Source organism: Bos grunniens, chromosome 14, assembly GCF_055505025.1.
Source record: "Bos grunniens cultivar Pamir isolate PY7600 chromosome 14, Bosgru_T2T1.0, whole genome shotgun sequence".
NCBI classification, from domain to species: Eukaryota; Metazoa; Chordata; class Mammalia; order Artiodactyla; family Bovidae; genus Bos; species Bos grunniens.
This window is the reverse complement of record NC_141178.1, coordinates 69,349,079-69,363,272: the sequence shown is the minus strand read 5'-3', so window position 1 is coordinate 69,363,272 and position 14,194 is coordinate 69,349,079. Positions and strand designations below refer to the sequence as shown.

Genomic DNA, 14,194 nt, shown 5'->3' with positions numbered 1-14,194 from the left:
CTGAAGTGGCTTAGCGCAAAACTGCTCTAAAAAACTAGTCTGTTCACTTAAAAAAAAAATCTGATTATATTCCTTCTCTGCATAACATTCTTCAGTAGTCTCCCACTGTTCTGAGAATAAAGCCTGTCTGGAAGAGGTCCTGTCCTGGTGGTCCAGCCCTTGCCCACACCTCCAGGCTCATTTCTCACTCTTCACCACCCTGATGGTGTCTCTGACCATAGAAGCCTTACCTCTGTTCCTCAGAAGCAGCCAAGATCTTCAACCTGTGCCGGGCACCTGACATTTCTCTGACTGGGCGTTTTATCTCCCTTAAGTCCCCTAACTAACCCTCATCCCCTCAAACTTTGGCTTTCAGATTCAATGACACTTCTTCCAGAGAGGTGTTTCCTCACCATTCAATGAATAAAATCACTCCACAGCCTCATTCTTTTCTCTCACATCCCCCTAATCCATTCTATCATAATATTTATCATGATCTAATGAGGCACAGCGTCTATCTTATTCCCTCTCCAGTACTCAGCACTTCTTGTGGGGTTGGAATATGCAGATGCATGGGGGGAAATGACAGTAAAAGTAACACTGACCTAGTGTTCACAGTGTGCCAGGCACAGTGTTAGTCATCTTATCTACAGCTCATTAAATCCTCTTTGCAACTTAATGAAATAGACACATTATCATGCCTGCCTGACATGAGTAACTTGAAGCCAGAGAGCTTAAGGAACTTGCCAAAGGCTTCACAGCTTGGCTCTGGTGGAATGGAATTTGATTCTAGTTCTCTGGCTACAGTGTCTACACTTTGAACCAGTATGCCATGCTACCATTGTCAAGTGAATTAAGAAACGAATGAACTAGTGAACTTTGGTACATCTGACTCAAGACTGTGAAGTGAACGTCACTTAGTCATGTCTGACTCTTTGCGACCCCATGGACTATACAGTCCATGGAATTCTCCAGGCCAGAATTACTGGAGTGGGTATCCTTTCCCTTCTCCAGGGGAATCTTTCCAACTTAGGGATCAAACCCAGGTCTCCCGCGTTGCAGGAGGATTCTTTACCAGCTGAGCCATAAGGGAAGCCCAAGAATAATGGAGTGGGTAGTCTATCCCTTCTCCAGTGGAGCTTTCCAAGCCAGGAATCGAACCGGGATCTCCTGCATTGCAGGCAGATTCTTTACCAACTGAGATATCAGGGAAGCCCAAGGCTGTATCAGGGCCATGAAAGTGAAGTCGCTCAGTCGTGTCCGACTCTCTGCGACCCCGTGGACTATAGCCCACCAGGCTCCTCCATCCATGGGATTCGCCAGGCAAGAATACTGGGGTGGGTTGCCATTTCCTTCTCCTGGGGATCGTCCCAACCCAGGGATCGATCCCAGGTCTCCTGCATTGCGGGCAGATGCTTTAACCTCTGAGCCACCAGGGAAGCATTACACTGTTTTTGTACTATACTTCCTGTTCCCTGATAGTCACCAAAACTTTCTTCACCATTTCTTTTTTTTTTTCTCTCTCTCTCTCTCATTTATTACTTGTCTTCTGAGTTCACAAAACTGAAGTGTCTTCATTATCATCACTTCAAATCTTCATCTTATCTTCTTTTCAATTTTTACAAAGGGCACGTGCTTTTCAGGTTGTTTGGTTAAGTGCTAATAAAGATAATACTTTTTTGTCAGCAAAGAGTGGGTGGTGTTCTGATTTTAGAAGTGATCAGTTGACTTTAGAAAGTACTGAAAGAAAATTCAGTGTGTCCCTCATTCAACTACTCTCTTAGTGGGTTTTTAGTGAAAGATCCAGCTGGATTAATGAGGGAAAATCCTCTCTAGAGAAACACTGCTGTGTTATCACATTTTGAGTCAATGGAATGCATTCTGCATTTGTTAGCTTTGGGGCTTTCTGCTCATAGTCTGGACCTGACAGTGTGGGCAAAAAGAGAGAACAGAAATAATCAAGAAGATATACAAGAGTTGGTATAGTACTATTGCAAAGACTCCTCTATAAATTTAGTTGTGGAAACACAGGCAGTAGCATTCGGAGAGATATCAACTGACTCAGAATATGATCCATGGGCTTAACTCAGAACTTTGCCAGAGGGAAGTCATACACTTAAGTGGCTGCTGAATAGTCATGATTTGAATCGTTGTTCTGCTCTGGGGGCCCAGATGACTTTAAAAAGAAACTGCAGTTCCTTTCCATTAGCTTACAGCATAGCAGCAACTGCTTCTTTAAAAGATATATCTAAATAAGATGCCAAGATGACACATGCTTTTCAAGGAATGTCGGTAGAATGTTCAACACAGCTACGGCTCTGTCTGGCACAATTCAATAGAAGTTCTCAATTTTCTTTGAAGGGAAATATTCCATATGCAAAAAGCCCACACTCTATAGAAATGACAAGTGCAGTTGTCAGATTGAAGCAATGTTTTTAGTTATGGTTTTAGGATGTTAATTTAGCTTTTCAGTGGTGGGATTACTCTTCTGGTTAGTTCATTAAGCTTGCATTGTTAGGATGTAGACTTATTGTCTGAATTTCCCTTTGGGCATCTGTGCAATGAAGATGAAGAAGGGAAGGTCAAACACAAGCACATTGGGGTTAATATTTTTTAAAAGAAAATGGACAGGGAAGTAGGAGCTCTGAGCTGTAATCTTGGTACTAATCAGTGAGCTGTTTGATCTTAAATAAGTGACAACTTTTCTAGCTGTCATTTTCATAATTTGTAAATAATGAAAAATGACCTCTATTGTTGATTGGATTTAATAAAGTTCAGTTCAGTTCAGTTCAGTCGCTCAGTCGTGTCCGACTCTTTGTGGCCCCATGGACTGCAGCACGCCAGGCCTCCCTGTCCATTACCAACTCCCAGAGTTTACCCAAACACATGTCCATTGAGTCAGTGATGCCATCCAACCATCTCATCCTCTGTCATCCTCTTCTCCTTCTGCCTTCAATCTTTCCCAGCATCAGGGTCTTTTCCAATGAGTCAGCTCTTCACATCAGGTGGCCAAAGTAGTGGAGTTTCAGCTTCAACATCAGTCCTTCCAATGAACACTCAGGACTGATCTCCTTTAGAATGGACTGGTTGGATCTCCTTGCAGTCCAAGGAACTCTCAAGTGTCTTCTCCAACACCACAGTTCAAAAGCATCAGTTCTTCAGCACTCAGCTTTCTTTATAGTCCAACTCTCACATCCATACATGACTACTGGAAAAACCATAGCCTTGACTAGATGGACCTTTGTTGGCAAAGTTAATAAAGTTATATATATTATATATATATATATAAACTTTGTTAATAAAGTTACATATATATAAACTATATATATATATATATATATATACACAAAAAAAACTGTGTAACTTTGATATCAGGGATATAATAGTGAGCAAAGAAATACATAATAAGTCCTATTATTGTGCTTACAGTCCTTTAGGGTGAAAAATCTTAAACGACTAATCCTGCTGTGTGTGTGTGTGCTCAGTTGCTTTAGTCATGTCCAACTTTTTGTGATCCTATACACTGTAGCCCCAAGGCTCTTCTGTCCATGGGGATTCTCCAGGCAAGAATACTAGAGTGGGCTGCCATGCCCTCCTCCAGGGAATCTTTCTGACCTAGAGATCAAACCTCCATCTGCTAGCCTCTCTTGCATTGAAGGCATATTCTTTACCCACTGAGCCACCTAGGAAGCCCTAATCCTTGTAATAAAGGTGTAACTATATTCTGAGCTCAGGGCTTGACAGTAAAGGAGTGTGGTCCTATGAAGCATAACTAAGGGTACTGACTGGTACAGGGAAGGCAGGGAGAGCTTGTCTACAAAGCTATCCTTTAGTTGAGATCTAAAAGAGATAGCAAAGTGAGAGAGAAACAATGTCCAACTGAGGAAACAGTCTGTGCAAATATCCTGGGGTCTGAAGAATGGTGGCTTTGGTAAACTGGAAGAAGGCCAGGGTGACTGGAACAAGAGAATGAATTGGAGCAAGTTTCTGGAGGCAAAAAGAGAGGAAAGCAAAGCCAGGATAAACAGTTTTACAGCATATTTTCAGAGTTTTTGTTTTCTTCCCAGTGACAGGAGGAACTCAGTTTTTTCAGTTAGATGTTGGGAAGATTAAATGGGACACTGTATGCAAAATGCACATTTGTGGACATAGAATAAATGTTCATTAAATGAGACCTAATTGTAATCATTTCAGGAGAATCTTTATCTAAAAAATTTAGACAATGGAGGAACTATTGTAAGTGGAAATACTGCCTTGATAAAAAATGTTCAGAATAGGTCTAGAATCATGAAAGAATCAAGCCAATGTAGGTATTTACTATCTGCTGCTGCAAAGTCACTTCAGTCGTGTCCAACTCTGTGCAACCCCATAGATGGCAGCCCACCAGGCTCCCCCGTCCCCGGGATTCTGCAGGCAAGAACACTGGAGTGGGTTGCCATTTCCTTCTCCAATGCATGAAAGTGAAAAGTGAAAGTGAAGTCGCTCAGTCGTGTCCGACTCTTAGCGACCCCATGAACTGCAGCCTACCAGTCTCCTCCATCCGTGGGATTTTCCAGGCAAGAGTACTGGAGTGGGGTGCATTGCCTTCTCCGATTTATCTATCACAACCCATAACTTGTAAGCAGGTTTTACCCATCCAAGGATCATGTCCTTGATAAATAATGAAGTCAATACATGGAAGCTTGAGCATCGTAGTTACCCTGGGCCCCTGACGCTCTCCTCCTGGCTTTACACCTGTACTGTCCTGTCCTACTTATGTGTTCACCCTTGGCATTCTCTCGTGATTTCTGAAACTCTTTTGCTCTTTGGGTTTGCACATTGATTTTGATTTTTACAAATTGACCCTTGCTGTTTTCTGTGCCTAAAACTGCAATTTTCTCTGCAAGTCTCTTCACTGCCCAGTCACCTTGTCTAGGGTCCTGTCCTTTATTTTTAGCCTACCACATCTAAAACTCGAAAGAGATTCAGATAGTCATTGTGCTGAGCATATATGGGGCATTCAATACGTAGATATTGATTGGCATATTGGCTGCAGATTGGAATCATGGTAATCAGTGGAAGCCTAATAATAAATTAATGCAACAAGGTCACTGGAGTGACCCTCAGAAAACTATTTGCTTGCTGCATCATTGATTACAGAGGGGAATTATAACTGCCCCAGGGTAGCTGTGAAGGGCTAATTCGTGTAATACTGTCACAGTTCTCTGACTCTCCTGCTCATCGACAATATTCAATCAAAATTCTTGCTGCACTACATGCTGATGCCAACAAGACCTCTGAGTTGTCACAGAGCTCTCCTGTGAATACAGGGAACTCGGTTACCTGGCGTCCATCACTACTCAAGTGACCTACAAACAGATGGAACTTAACATGTCCAGGGTACAACTTATTACCATATCCTAACCATTTCTCCTGTGTTTCCTAACTCCTGTCAGAAACCTGGGTATCATCTTTGATACTTCTCAACACTCACCTACCACGTTCAATCAATCTCCAAGACCTGCCTGTCTTATCAACTAGTCTCTTTAGAATTTGCCTACTTCTCTCCCTATCCACTCAGTTTTCTTAGAATGCATAGTTTCTAGTCTATAATTAACACACAAGACTTCCAACTGACATGCTTGTTTTTTAACTTGATCGCTTCATCCCCACCCATGCATTCTCCATCCTATATGTATTCCAGGAGGTCTTTCTAAATTTTATACTTGATCGTGTCACTTTCCTGCTGAAAAATGCTCACATAGTTCCTTTTTGCTATTTGAACGAATTCAGGCTATTTAACATGGACTATAAATTCTTTCATGACTTTTCCCTCAGGGGGTTCATCACTCCTAAACTTTTCCTTGCCAACCATTCTGAAATATTTGCTTTTCCATGAATATGTCATTTTCTCTTCCATTTCTGGACCTTTGCTTATACTCTGACTTCCCCCAAAGCAGTCTCCCTCTCATTAAACCTTTTCTAGGCTGGCCTGGCCCCAGTTATCCTCAGATTTCCATGTCAATGTCAGCTCCTCCAGGAGGGGGATAGTTATCCTCCCCTTCTACTAGTATCCTGTACTTACTCCATCCAACCAGTTGTTGACTTTGTTGACATTACTTGTTTACTTGTCTTATCTCTCTCTCTCAAATACAAACTGGTTAAGAGTGGAGATAATCTATGTTATTTTCATTTTATTACCAGCATCAAATATGACGCATGGCCAAGTACTAACTTAAAAACACATTTGTTGAATAAATCAGTAAGTGCATGGAAAGTTAATCAAAGGCGTGCTTATAGAAAGACATCCATAAATGCCATTTTATTCTAAGATGATTGTATACTAGATACCAAACCAAAAGCATCTCTGGATTTAAAAAATACACACTTAATTCAAATTTGTCCCGGAAGAGACAGATAATCTGGCAAATGCTAGATGCTAATGGGCTGCTTTGAAGTAAATACCACATTCCAGGCAAGTCATGTTTTCTGCATGTCATGTAGAGAGGACATCGCTGACCCAATAGCATTTATTTTATTCTTTCCACAGATGTTTACTGTTTTCAACAACAACAACAAATCCAAAGATTATAAAATTGAGTTGTTTCCCATTTCTTGAAAGGCACTGTTAACTTATACCTGGAGTTATTTTTGCTATCTCAGTATCTAGTGGCTAATAGGTAGATAGGTTAAATAAGAATGTAACTATAAATGTATGTTAAAATGTATTTGATTTGGAATCAAATGACTGGGCTTTGCCACTTACTAGCTAAAGAATATTCTATCAATTCCATCACCAAAAGACATCTTTAAATCCTTTTACTTCTCCTATCTTTCTGTTACTAAGTCCAGACCAACATTATCTATCACTTAGTCTCCTCAGTAGCCTCAGTTCCCAGTTTTTTGCTTTTGTTTTTTTGTTTGTCTTACGTCAATCCATTCTCCATTCTTCAGATGGCCAGGACTCTCTTTTCAGAGGACACACTTGGTTCTGCTCTCTCTCTGCTTAAAACCCTTCAGTGACTTCCCAGTGATTTCAGGATAAATTCGAACTCCTTATCATCATCTAGAAGGGTTTGCCTGATTTGGCCTCTGCTTACACTTTCCCACCATTTTTCTTCCATGTGATACCACATTTCCTCCAGCTCTTTTTATTTTTTTATTACCCCCACTACAGTGGCTTTTCTTGGGAAGTCATTTGAGCAATGCTCAGAGTCATTAACATCCCCTGTTGTTTGTGAACAGGTCAAACCCCTTGCTATATAGTCCACTGTCTTCTCCAGGCAGGACTTGGAGCTTCTGCTGCTCTCAGAACAAGGCCTATTTCACCCTGGGAACATGGTGAATTGTAGAATGCACAGCTCTGAACACAGACAGGCCTGGGTTCAAATAGCCAAGTAAATCACTATTTAATAATAAGAATAAAAATGTTCACTTATTATTAGTGTAGATACCATATTAAGTTGGTTTTCATGTATCATCTCTTTTAGGCTTCAAAAAATCATACTATATCATTATTCCAATTTATGCATAAAAAAGTTAATTTTTAAATACTGTTTTCTCAAGTCTTAAGTGGGGATTTAAAGCAAAGTCTGGAGACTTTAGAACCAGAACTTAGCTTCTGTCATATACATCATATACAGAAATATGATATAGTCAGTACTTAGCACAGCGCCTAGCATATGTTAACCTTTTATGATAAATAACTTTCTTTGTTATTTCTCCTTTAGAGGAGGAATCACCCCTTTCCCCTCTCTGTCTAACCATATTCTTTTCTGTTCTTCGGCACTAGGTTCAGTCATGCTTTTCTCAACCGCTGGTGTGCCCTGAATCCACCACTCGTTTTGACTTTTCTCACTCACTGTGCAGGATCATAAACTCCTGCAGGGCACCGGTTGTTTTCCATGTTTTTGTGGCATTCCTCTCAGCACCTTGCACAGTGCAATGTAATTGTAGGCCAGTCAATAAATGCTTGTTGAATGAATGCGTTAAACCTCATGATCGATCTTCTGACCTTGAACTCACTACAATGTCCTAAAGAGCTGAGCTAACTTGTTAGGCCAAGCACAATTAAAAATCATATGTATATATGCATTTCTTAAAGGAGAACTTTGTGATCCCAAATTATTGGCGAGCCCAGTGGTTCTTGACTGGGGAGATTTCCCCCCAGAAGACATTTGGCAATGTCTGGAAACGTTTTTGCTTGTCGCAATTGTGGGGTGTACAACTGGCTTTCAGTGTGGAGGGATCCAGGATGCTGTTAAATATTCTACAATACACATCAGCTTCCCACACAAAGAACTATCCGGCCCCAAATGTCAACCGTGCCAAGACTGAGGAAACCTGGGTTAGATAAGATATCAAAAGAGATTATAGAATTTACATAGAATTTATCGAACACTTTATAAATATGTACTATGCATCTATGTTGCATGTGATTTTGGATCGTGTATAAATGCATGAGGGCTGCTCTGGTGGCTCAGTGGTAAATAATCCTCCTGCAATGAAAGAGACATGGGTTTGATCCCTGGATTGGGAAGACCCCTTGGAGAAGGAAATGGCAATCTACTCCAGTATTCTTGCCTGGGAAATGCCATGGACAGAGGAGCCTAATGGCTACAGTCCATGGGATCCCAAGAGTTAGATGTGACTTAGCAATTACACCACCACCACCATAAATGCATGGAAAATAGGAAGAAATCTCTACTGTTAAATTCTTTTTGAATCAAAATTTCAAAGCTACTAGGAAAAAATCATATGTTGTTAAACTCTGCTAATTCAGAAGAATGTAAGGGAAAGTCATTACCTACCATGTGATTTATATAAGAACAGCCAAGTTTATTATTTGACACAATATACAGTAATTAAATGTGGCAACTAACAAATGATGCTCATAAAGAGATTCTCAAAATGGCTATGAATTGCCTGTAATTGATGAGTTTATATTCAAAGGAGTGATGAAAAATAATTTTTTAAATTTTGGAAAGTTTTTGAAATAGCTTTTAACACTTCCCTTTCTCATACCTTTATAATCTGAACTAAAAATTGCAAACTGTGCATAAAATTCCCATCATTGTTGTTTAGTTGATAAGTCGTGTCTGACTCTTTTGTGAGCCTATGGACTGTAGCCTGCCAGGCTCTTCTGTTCATGGAATTCTCCAGGCAGGAATACTGGAATGGGGTTGCCATTTCCTTTTCCAGCAGATCTTCCTGACCCAGGGAGCAAACCCGTGTCTCCTGTACTGCAGGTGGGTTCTTTACCACTCATCCCCCAGGAAGGCCCCCAAATTCACATTAGAAGCATCCAAATTAACTAATCTTTTGATGAGAAAATCATAATCACATAGTTCTTAAATTGAAATACTTTAAAACACACACACACACACACACACACTCATAGCAGCCAGATCTTTTCATGGAAGGCAGTAACAGAGATATGGGTAAAGCAAAAAGAAAAAAAAAAAAGGCTGTAATAGAAGTCAGGCTTATTTGGTATACAGCTTATGTGTCTGCAAGAAAGATGTTTTATGTCAACTATTCTAACCTATTTTTTCAGTAGATTTTATTTTGGGGGCTTACCTGATGGCTCAGAGGTTAAAGCACCTGCCTGCAATGTGGGAGACCCGGGTTTGATCCCTGGGTTAGGAAGGTCCCCTGGAGAAGGAAATGGAAACCCACTCCAGTATTCTTGCCTGGAAAATCCCATGGACAGAGGAACCTGGTAGGCTACAGTCCACAGGATCACAAAGAGTTGGACACGACTGAGGAACTGCACTTCACTTCACTTCTTCATTCTAATCTATTTTTCAGTAGATTTTATTTTTTGGAGCAGTTTTAGGTGGACAGCAAATGAACATAAAGGATAAAGATTCCCCATATATCTTCTGCCCTGACCCCTGAACAAGGCTCTGCATCATCAACATCCCCCAGCAGAGTGATGACCTTTGTAACAACGGATGAATCTGTAGTCATACATCATTATCACCTGAAGCCATGGTCTACTTCAGGGTTCACTGTATATGTAGGATATTCTATGGGCTTTGACAAATGCTTACTGAGATGTATCCACCATTATAGTATCATCCAGGGTAGTTTCACTGCCCTAAAAGAATTATGTTTAAAATAAAAACCAGAACAAATGAGGGCTCGTAAAGTTACTAGCAGGAAGATAGTTTTCATGCTAAAGAAAAGCCCGTCTTTCTTAGGTTATTTACACAAAGAAATTTCATTTCCAAAAGAAAACTGGGACGTTTATAACTGGAAACCAGACATAGAAATGCTTGCACGTTCAACCCTAACTTTTCTTTTTACCCACATTGTCTTTTGGAATATGAAGGAATTTGCTTTATAAAAATTTCCATTCTTGGAGTATAGAGAAACTTGTGAAACTTCAGACAATGAGGAAAAGACTGGTTATAAAAGAAACTTCTTGTAAAACAGTGAGTTATAGCCATAAATTCTTCCAGTTCTGAACCCTGAAAGATCAGGGAAAACTTGACAAAATGAAAATGTTAAAATTTTCAGGCAAGCCAAATGAACTTGTAAAAGCATATTTGCATCCATGTAAAAGAACCTGGTACAAGAAGGTGTAATGGGGGCAGTTTGGATGAAACATGAAATTAAACACATGCATGACTGTTACCAGCAAAGCTAAAATAAAATGAAGCAGATGTCTACTTGCTTAAATAGGTGATTTCTGTGTTAGGAAGTAAAAACTGAGCTTGAGAAATAATAGCATATATATCAGGTTTAATCACTAATGACTGTATGGTTCAAATAATTCCGTCACTCCTGTGAAAAGTAGACTTTTTAGTAACTTTGCTCGAAACATCTGAGACTTTTGAAAGTGAGAGTAATTCTGATAGTATGAAAAACACATTTCCAATGTCATAGTTTTTTTTTGTTTTTGTTTTTAACAAATATTAGGAGAGGCATGAGTTGGACACAACTGAAGCGACTTGGCATACATGCATGCATTGGAAAAGGAAATGGCAACCCACTCCAGTATTCTTGCCTGGAGAATCCCAAGGACATGGGAGCCTGGTGGGCTGCTGTCTATGGAGTCGCACAGAATCGGACACAACTGAAGCGACTTAGCAGCAGCAGCAGCAGGAGAGGCATGCTGGTGCCATGTAATGAGTAATGGATTAAGGGTGTAGAGGTCAGACAATCTGTGTTTTACTCAGCCTTGCTATTAACTAACTGTGTGGCCTGTTATGTAACTTCTGTGATCAACAGTTTACACATTTAAAATGTCATTGAGTATGGGGGCTCACTTCTGATTTTCTTGACTGGGAGAATGCTTGCTTAAATCCTAGGGACAGGAAAATGGAAGACAGTTGGGGATGAGGGATTGACAGGAAGACAAAGACAAGCTCAGTGCTGGAGGTGACATGTCTTTGGTTAGCAGGAGGATTAATCCACGAGGAGTTTCATTTCCTCATAAAATACAATTTTGAAACGTGCCGCTATTATGAAGGTATAGAGGTAAGACCTTCACTGGGAAAGAAGTACATGCCAGGCCTCAGTAGACTGCCTGATGGAGGAATTAAGCAATGAACGATAGATGTGCCATGTCCGCCTATACTCCCCATCCTCAGCATTGCCTGTCCTCGCATCTTTGAGTGTAAGTGGCTATAAGCCACATGCCTTTATGAACACGGTTGGGTGGGGAAGAGAGATGAATGGGTCCTTTGATTTGGATCTTGTCTTTTAATTATTTGATGACTATCTTCTATTCCAAAACTTATGAGCCTCTCTCCCATTATAAAAATAATAATAATTGTCATCGCATGTTGGGCATAATTCACATATAAATTCAAAATTTTATGAAGTATATATTATTACTTGCATTTTACAATGAGCAAATCTATATTCAGATAGGCCAAGCAATTTGAGCAAGTCCCCACAACTGTTCAGTAAAAGAAGAAAGGCACCATCTCTTAGGTCTGATTGGATGAAATCTGAATTTTCCTGGTATTCTTTTTATGAAACCCTGTGGCTCTCTTTTATAAAACTGGAGAGGTCCTTCATGCCCGGGATGGACTCCAGGTCTATCGTTGTTTCTAATGATGAATTATGGCCTTGGTTGCCTTGTAACCCACGCTTCTCAGAACACTAGCTTTGGTGACCACCTGGCTAGAGTGATTTATTGAAAAGTGACTGTTCTTCCTTCGATGCACACAAGTGCATCGCCAGTACACCTTGGGGTAATTATATCATGGATGAAGGACTGCAATGGCAACCACCCATGGAGTTGTTTATGTCCTGGAGCTGCAGTGCATGGCACCCCAGAGGGCTCTTCCTCCTGCTGAGGTTCGAAGGCTGTGGGCATGGAGGTCAGGGTGGGGGTGGGAGATGAGCACTAACCTATTACCATGGAGACAGGGATACTGATAAAGAACAGGCATCCTGAGGAAGAAGCATCTAGAGTAGCCGTATTGCACTTCTCAGAAGGTCCTGGTGGAATTAAACAAAAATGCTGACCTTTTTCAAAAGGCCCATGCATAATTTATAACCCACCTCCTAAATTGGTTGCCTCAACCTTTTTTGCTTTAAACATTCAATGGTTTATGCCACATTCAAGTTCCAGTTCAAATATATAATCAAATTCTAAAAACATTTTCACCTTAATAGGCTCTTTGGTTGAAATGAGGTGATGATGCGGCTCATCTACTTTCAATAGCAAAAGTGGACATTGGCAGATTTAGTTTTGCATTTGAATTCCCTTTGAATAAAAGCTTCACCAAAGAGCCTCTATTTTTAGCTGTATTTAATTAAAATTTTAAGAATAGGCCTTTCCTTCCACACTGAAATCCAACCAAATTTTGTGGATAAAAAGTGAAGAAGAAAGTTAACTAGTATGTATTAAGCAACATTTTTAAAAATCAATTTTATACAAGTAAAATTGTTCTCATGAAAAGGCAATACTTGCCTCGTAAAGGTGTTTCAGGGATTAAGATGTGACACAGGTATGGCAAGTTCAAAAGCCTGCAGGGAACCAAGAAGACCAAGTATTCCATGACATCCCTTGTGTGTGGAATCTAAAAAGAAATGATGCAAATGAACTTATTTACAAACAGAGACTCACAGACTCAGAGAACTAACTTATTGTTGCCTATAGGAACGGATAGTTAAGGAGTTTGGGATGGATATGTACACACTGCTGTATTAAAATGGGTAACCAGTAAGGACCCACGGTATAGCACATGGGACTCTGCTCACTGTTATGTGGCAGCCTGGATGGGAGGGGAGTTATGGGGAGAATGGATACATGTATATGCATGGCTGAGTCCCTTCACAGCATTGTTAATACCACAACATTGTTAATCAGCTATATCCCAAAATAAAGTAAAAAGTTTAAAATTTTTTTAAAAAAACAGCGTCTTCTCTTCTTCTTAGTCTGATTTAATGAAATTTCAATGTGTTGCTTGAACTGATGTGCAAGAAAACGCACACTTCAACCTATCTCTGAAAAGAGATGTAGTTATGTAACCTGCTAATCTGCATAAAGTAGATGTCAAAAGAAAAAAAAAAAAGTCTGCAGGAGCCAAGAAGACTGTATACATAGGAGAATGGGCTGAATGCCAGGCAACAGGGCAGGGTAGGGCCTGAAGCAGTTTGGAGAGTGCATGTACAATCTGAAGTAGGCATTTGCTATTCAGCTTTGCCATTGTTTAAAAAAAGAATAGCCATTAATGGAGAAAATGGTGAAATTTCCTAAGCTTTAAATAAAGGCAACTGATTCAAAATACTAAAACATCCATCAGTTTAAAAAAAATACAAATACACAAATAAATATGTCATAGACTGCCAGTGTGTGAGGCCTCAGATGATGTCTACTAAAAGCTTAGCATAGTGCCTAGCACCTAGTAAGTCTTAATAAAGGCTAACTATTCTTATTTGTTATACTTGGAGATATGCTGAGAGGTTTGAGCTTTTTTCTTGTTTATGGATCGGGAGTTTTAAGGCTCCATAACCTGAGTTGGTGGTGACAGAGCCTAGCCTAGGTTTCTTTGATCTCAAGTCTCAGTTACCTACCCAGTAGTGAGTGGTTAGGAGTGTTCTTTAATAGCTTATAGTTTTTTATGTTGACCTGATCCCCATGATATTTATGTATGCATGTATGTTTGTGTTTAAAAGGAAGAGGACTCATACACAGATGTCTCCATTAAAAAAGTTGAGTGGTTTTCCAGACTCACTGCTTCTGGGCGGAATTACTCTCATTGTGACAACA

General features: G+C 40.1%; 1 protein-coding gene across 17 annotated transcripts in view; it reads left to right on the top strand.

Moving 5' to 3' along the window:
* Positions 1-14,194, top strand: part of LOC147359629 (uncharacterized) — a 675,420-nt gene that overhangs the window by 198,565 nt on the left and 462,661 nt on the right. For 8 of the 17 annotated variants that reach the window (XR_015141009.1, XM_086337314.1, XM_086337311.1 and 5 more), the window contains one exon: positions 10,885-10,942. The exons of 3 other annotated variants lie outside the window; for them this stretch is intronic. The gene's annotated coding sequence lies outside the window, so the exon portion shown is untranslated. Of the gene's footprint in view, positions 1-10,884; positions 13,338-14,194 lie in introns of those variants that run through there. 6 more of the 17 variants (XM_086337315.1, XM_086337305.1, XM_086337328.1 and 3 more) reach the window with 2 other exon arrangements.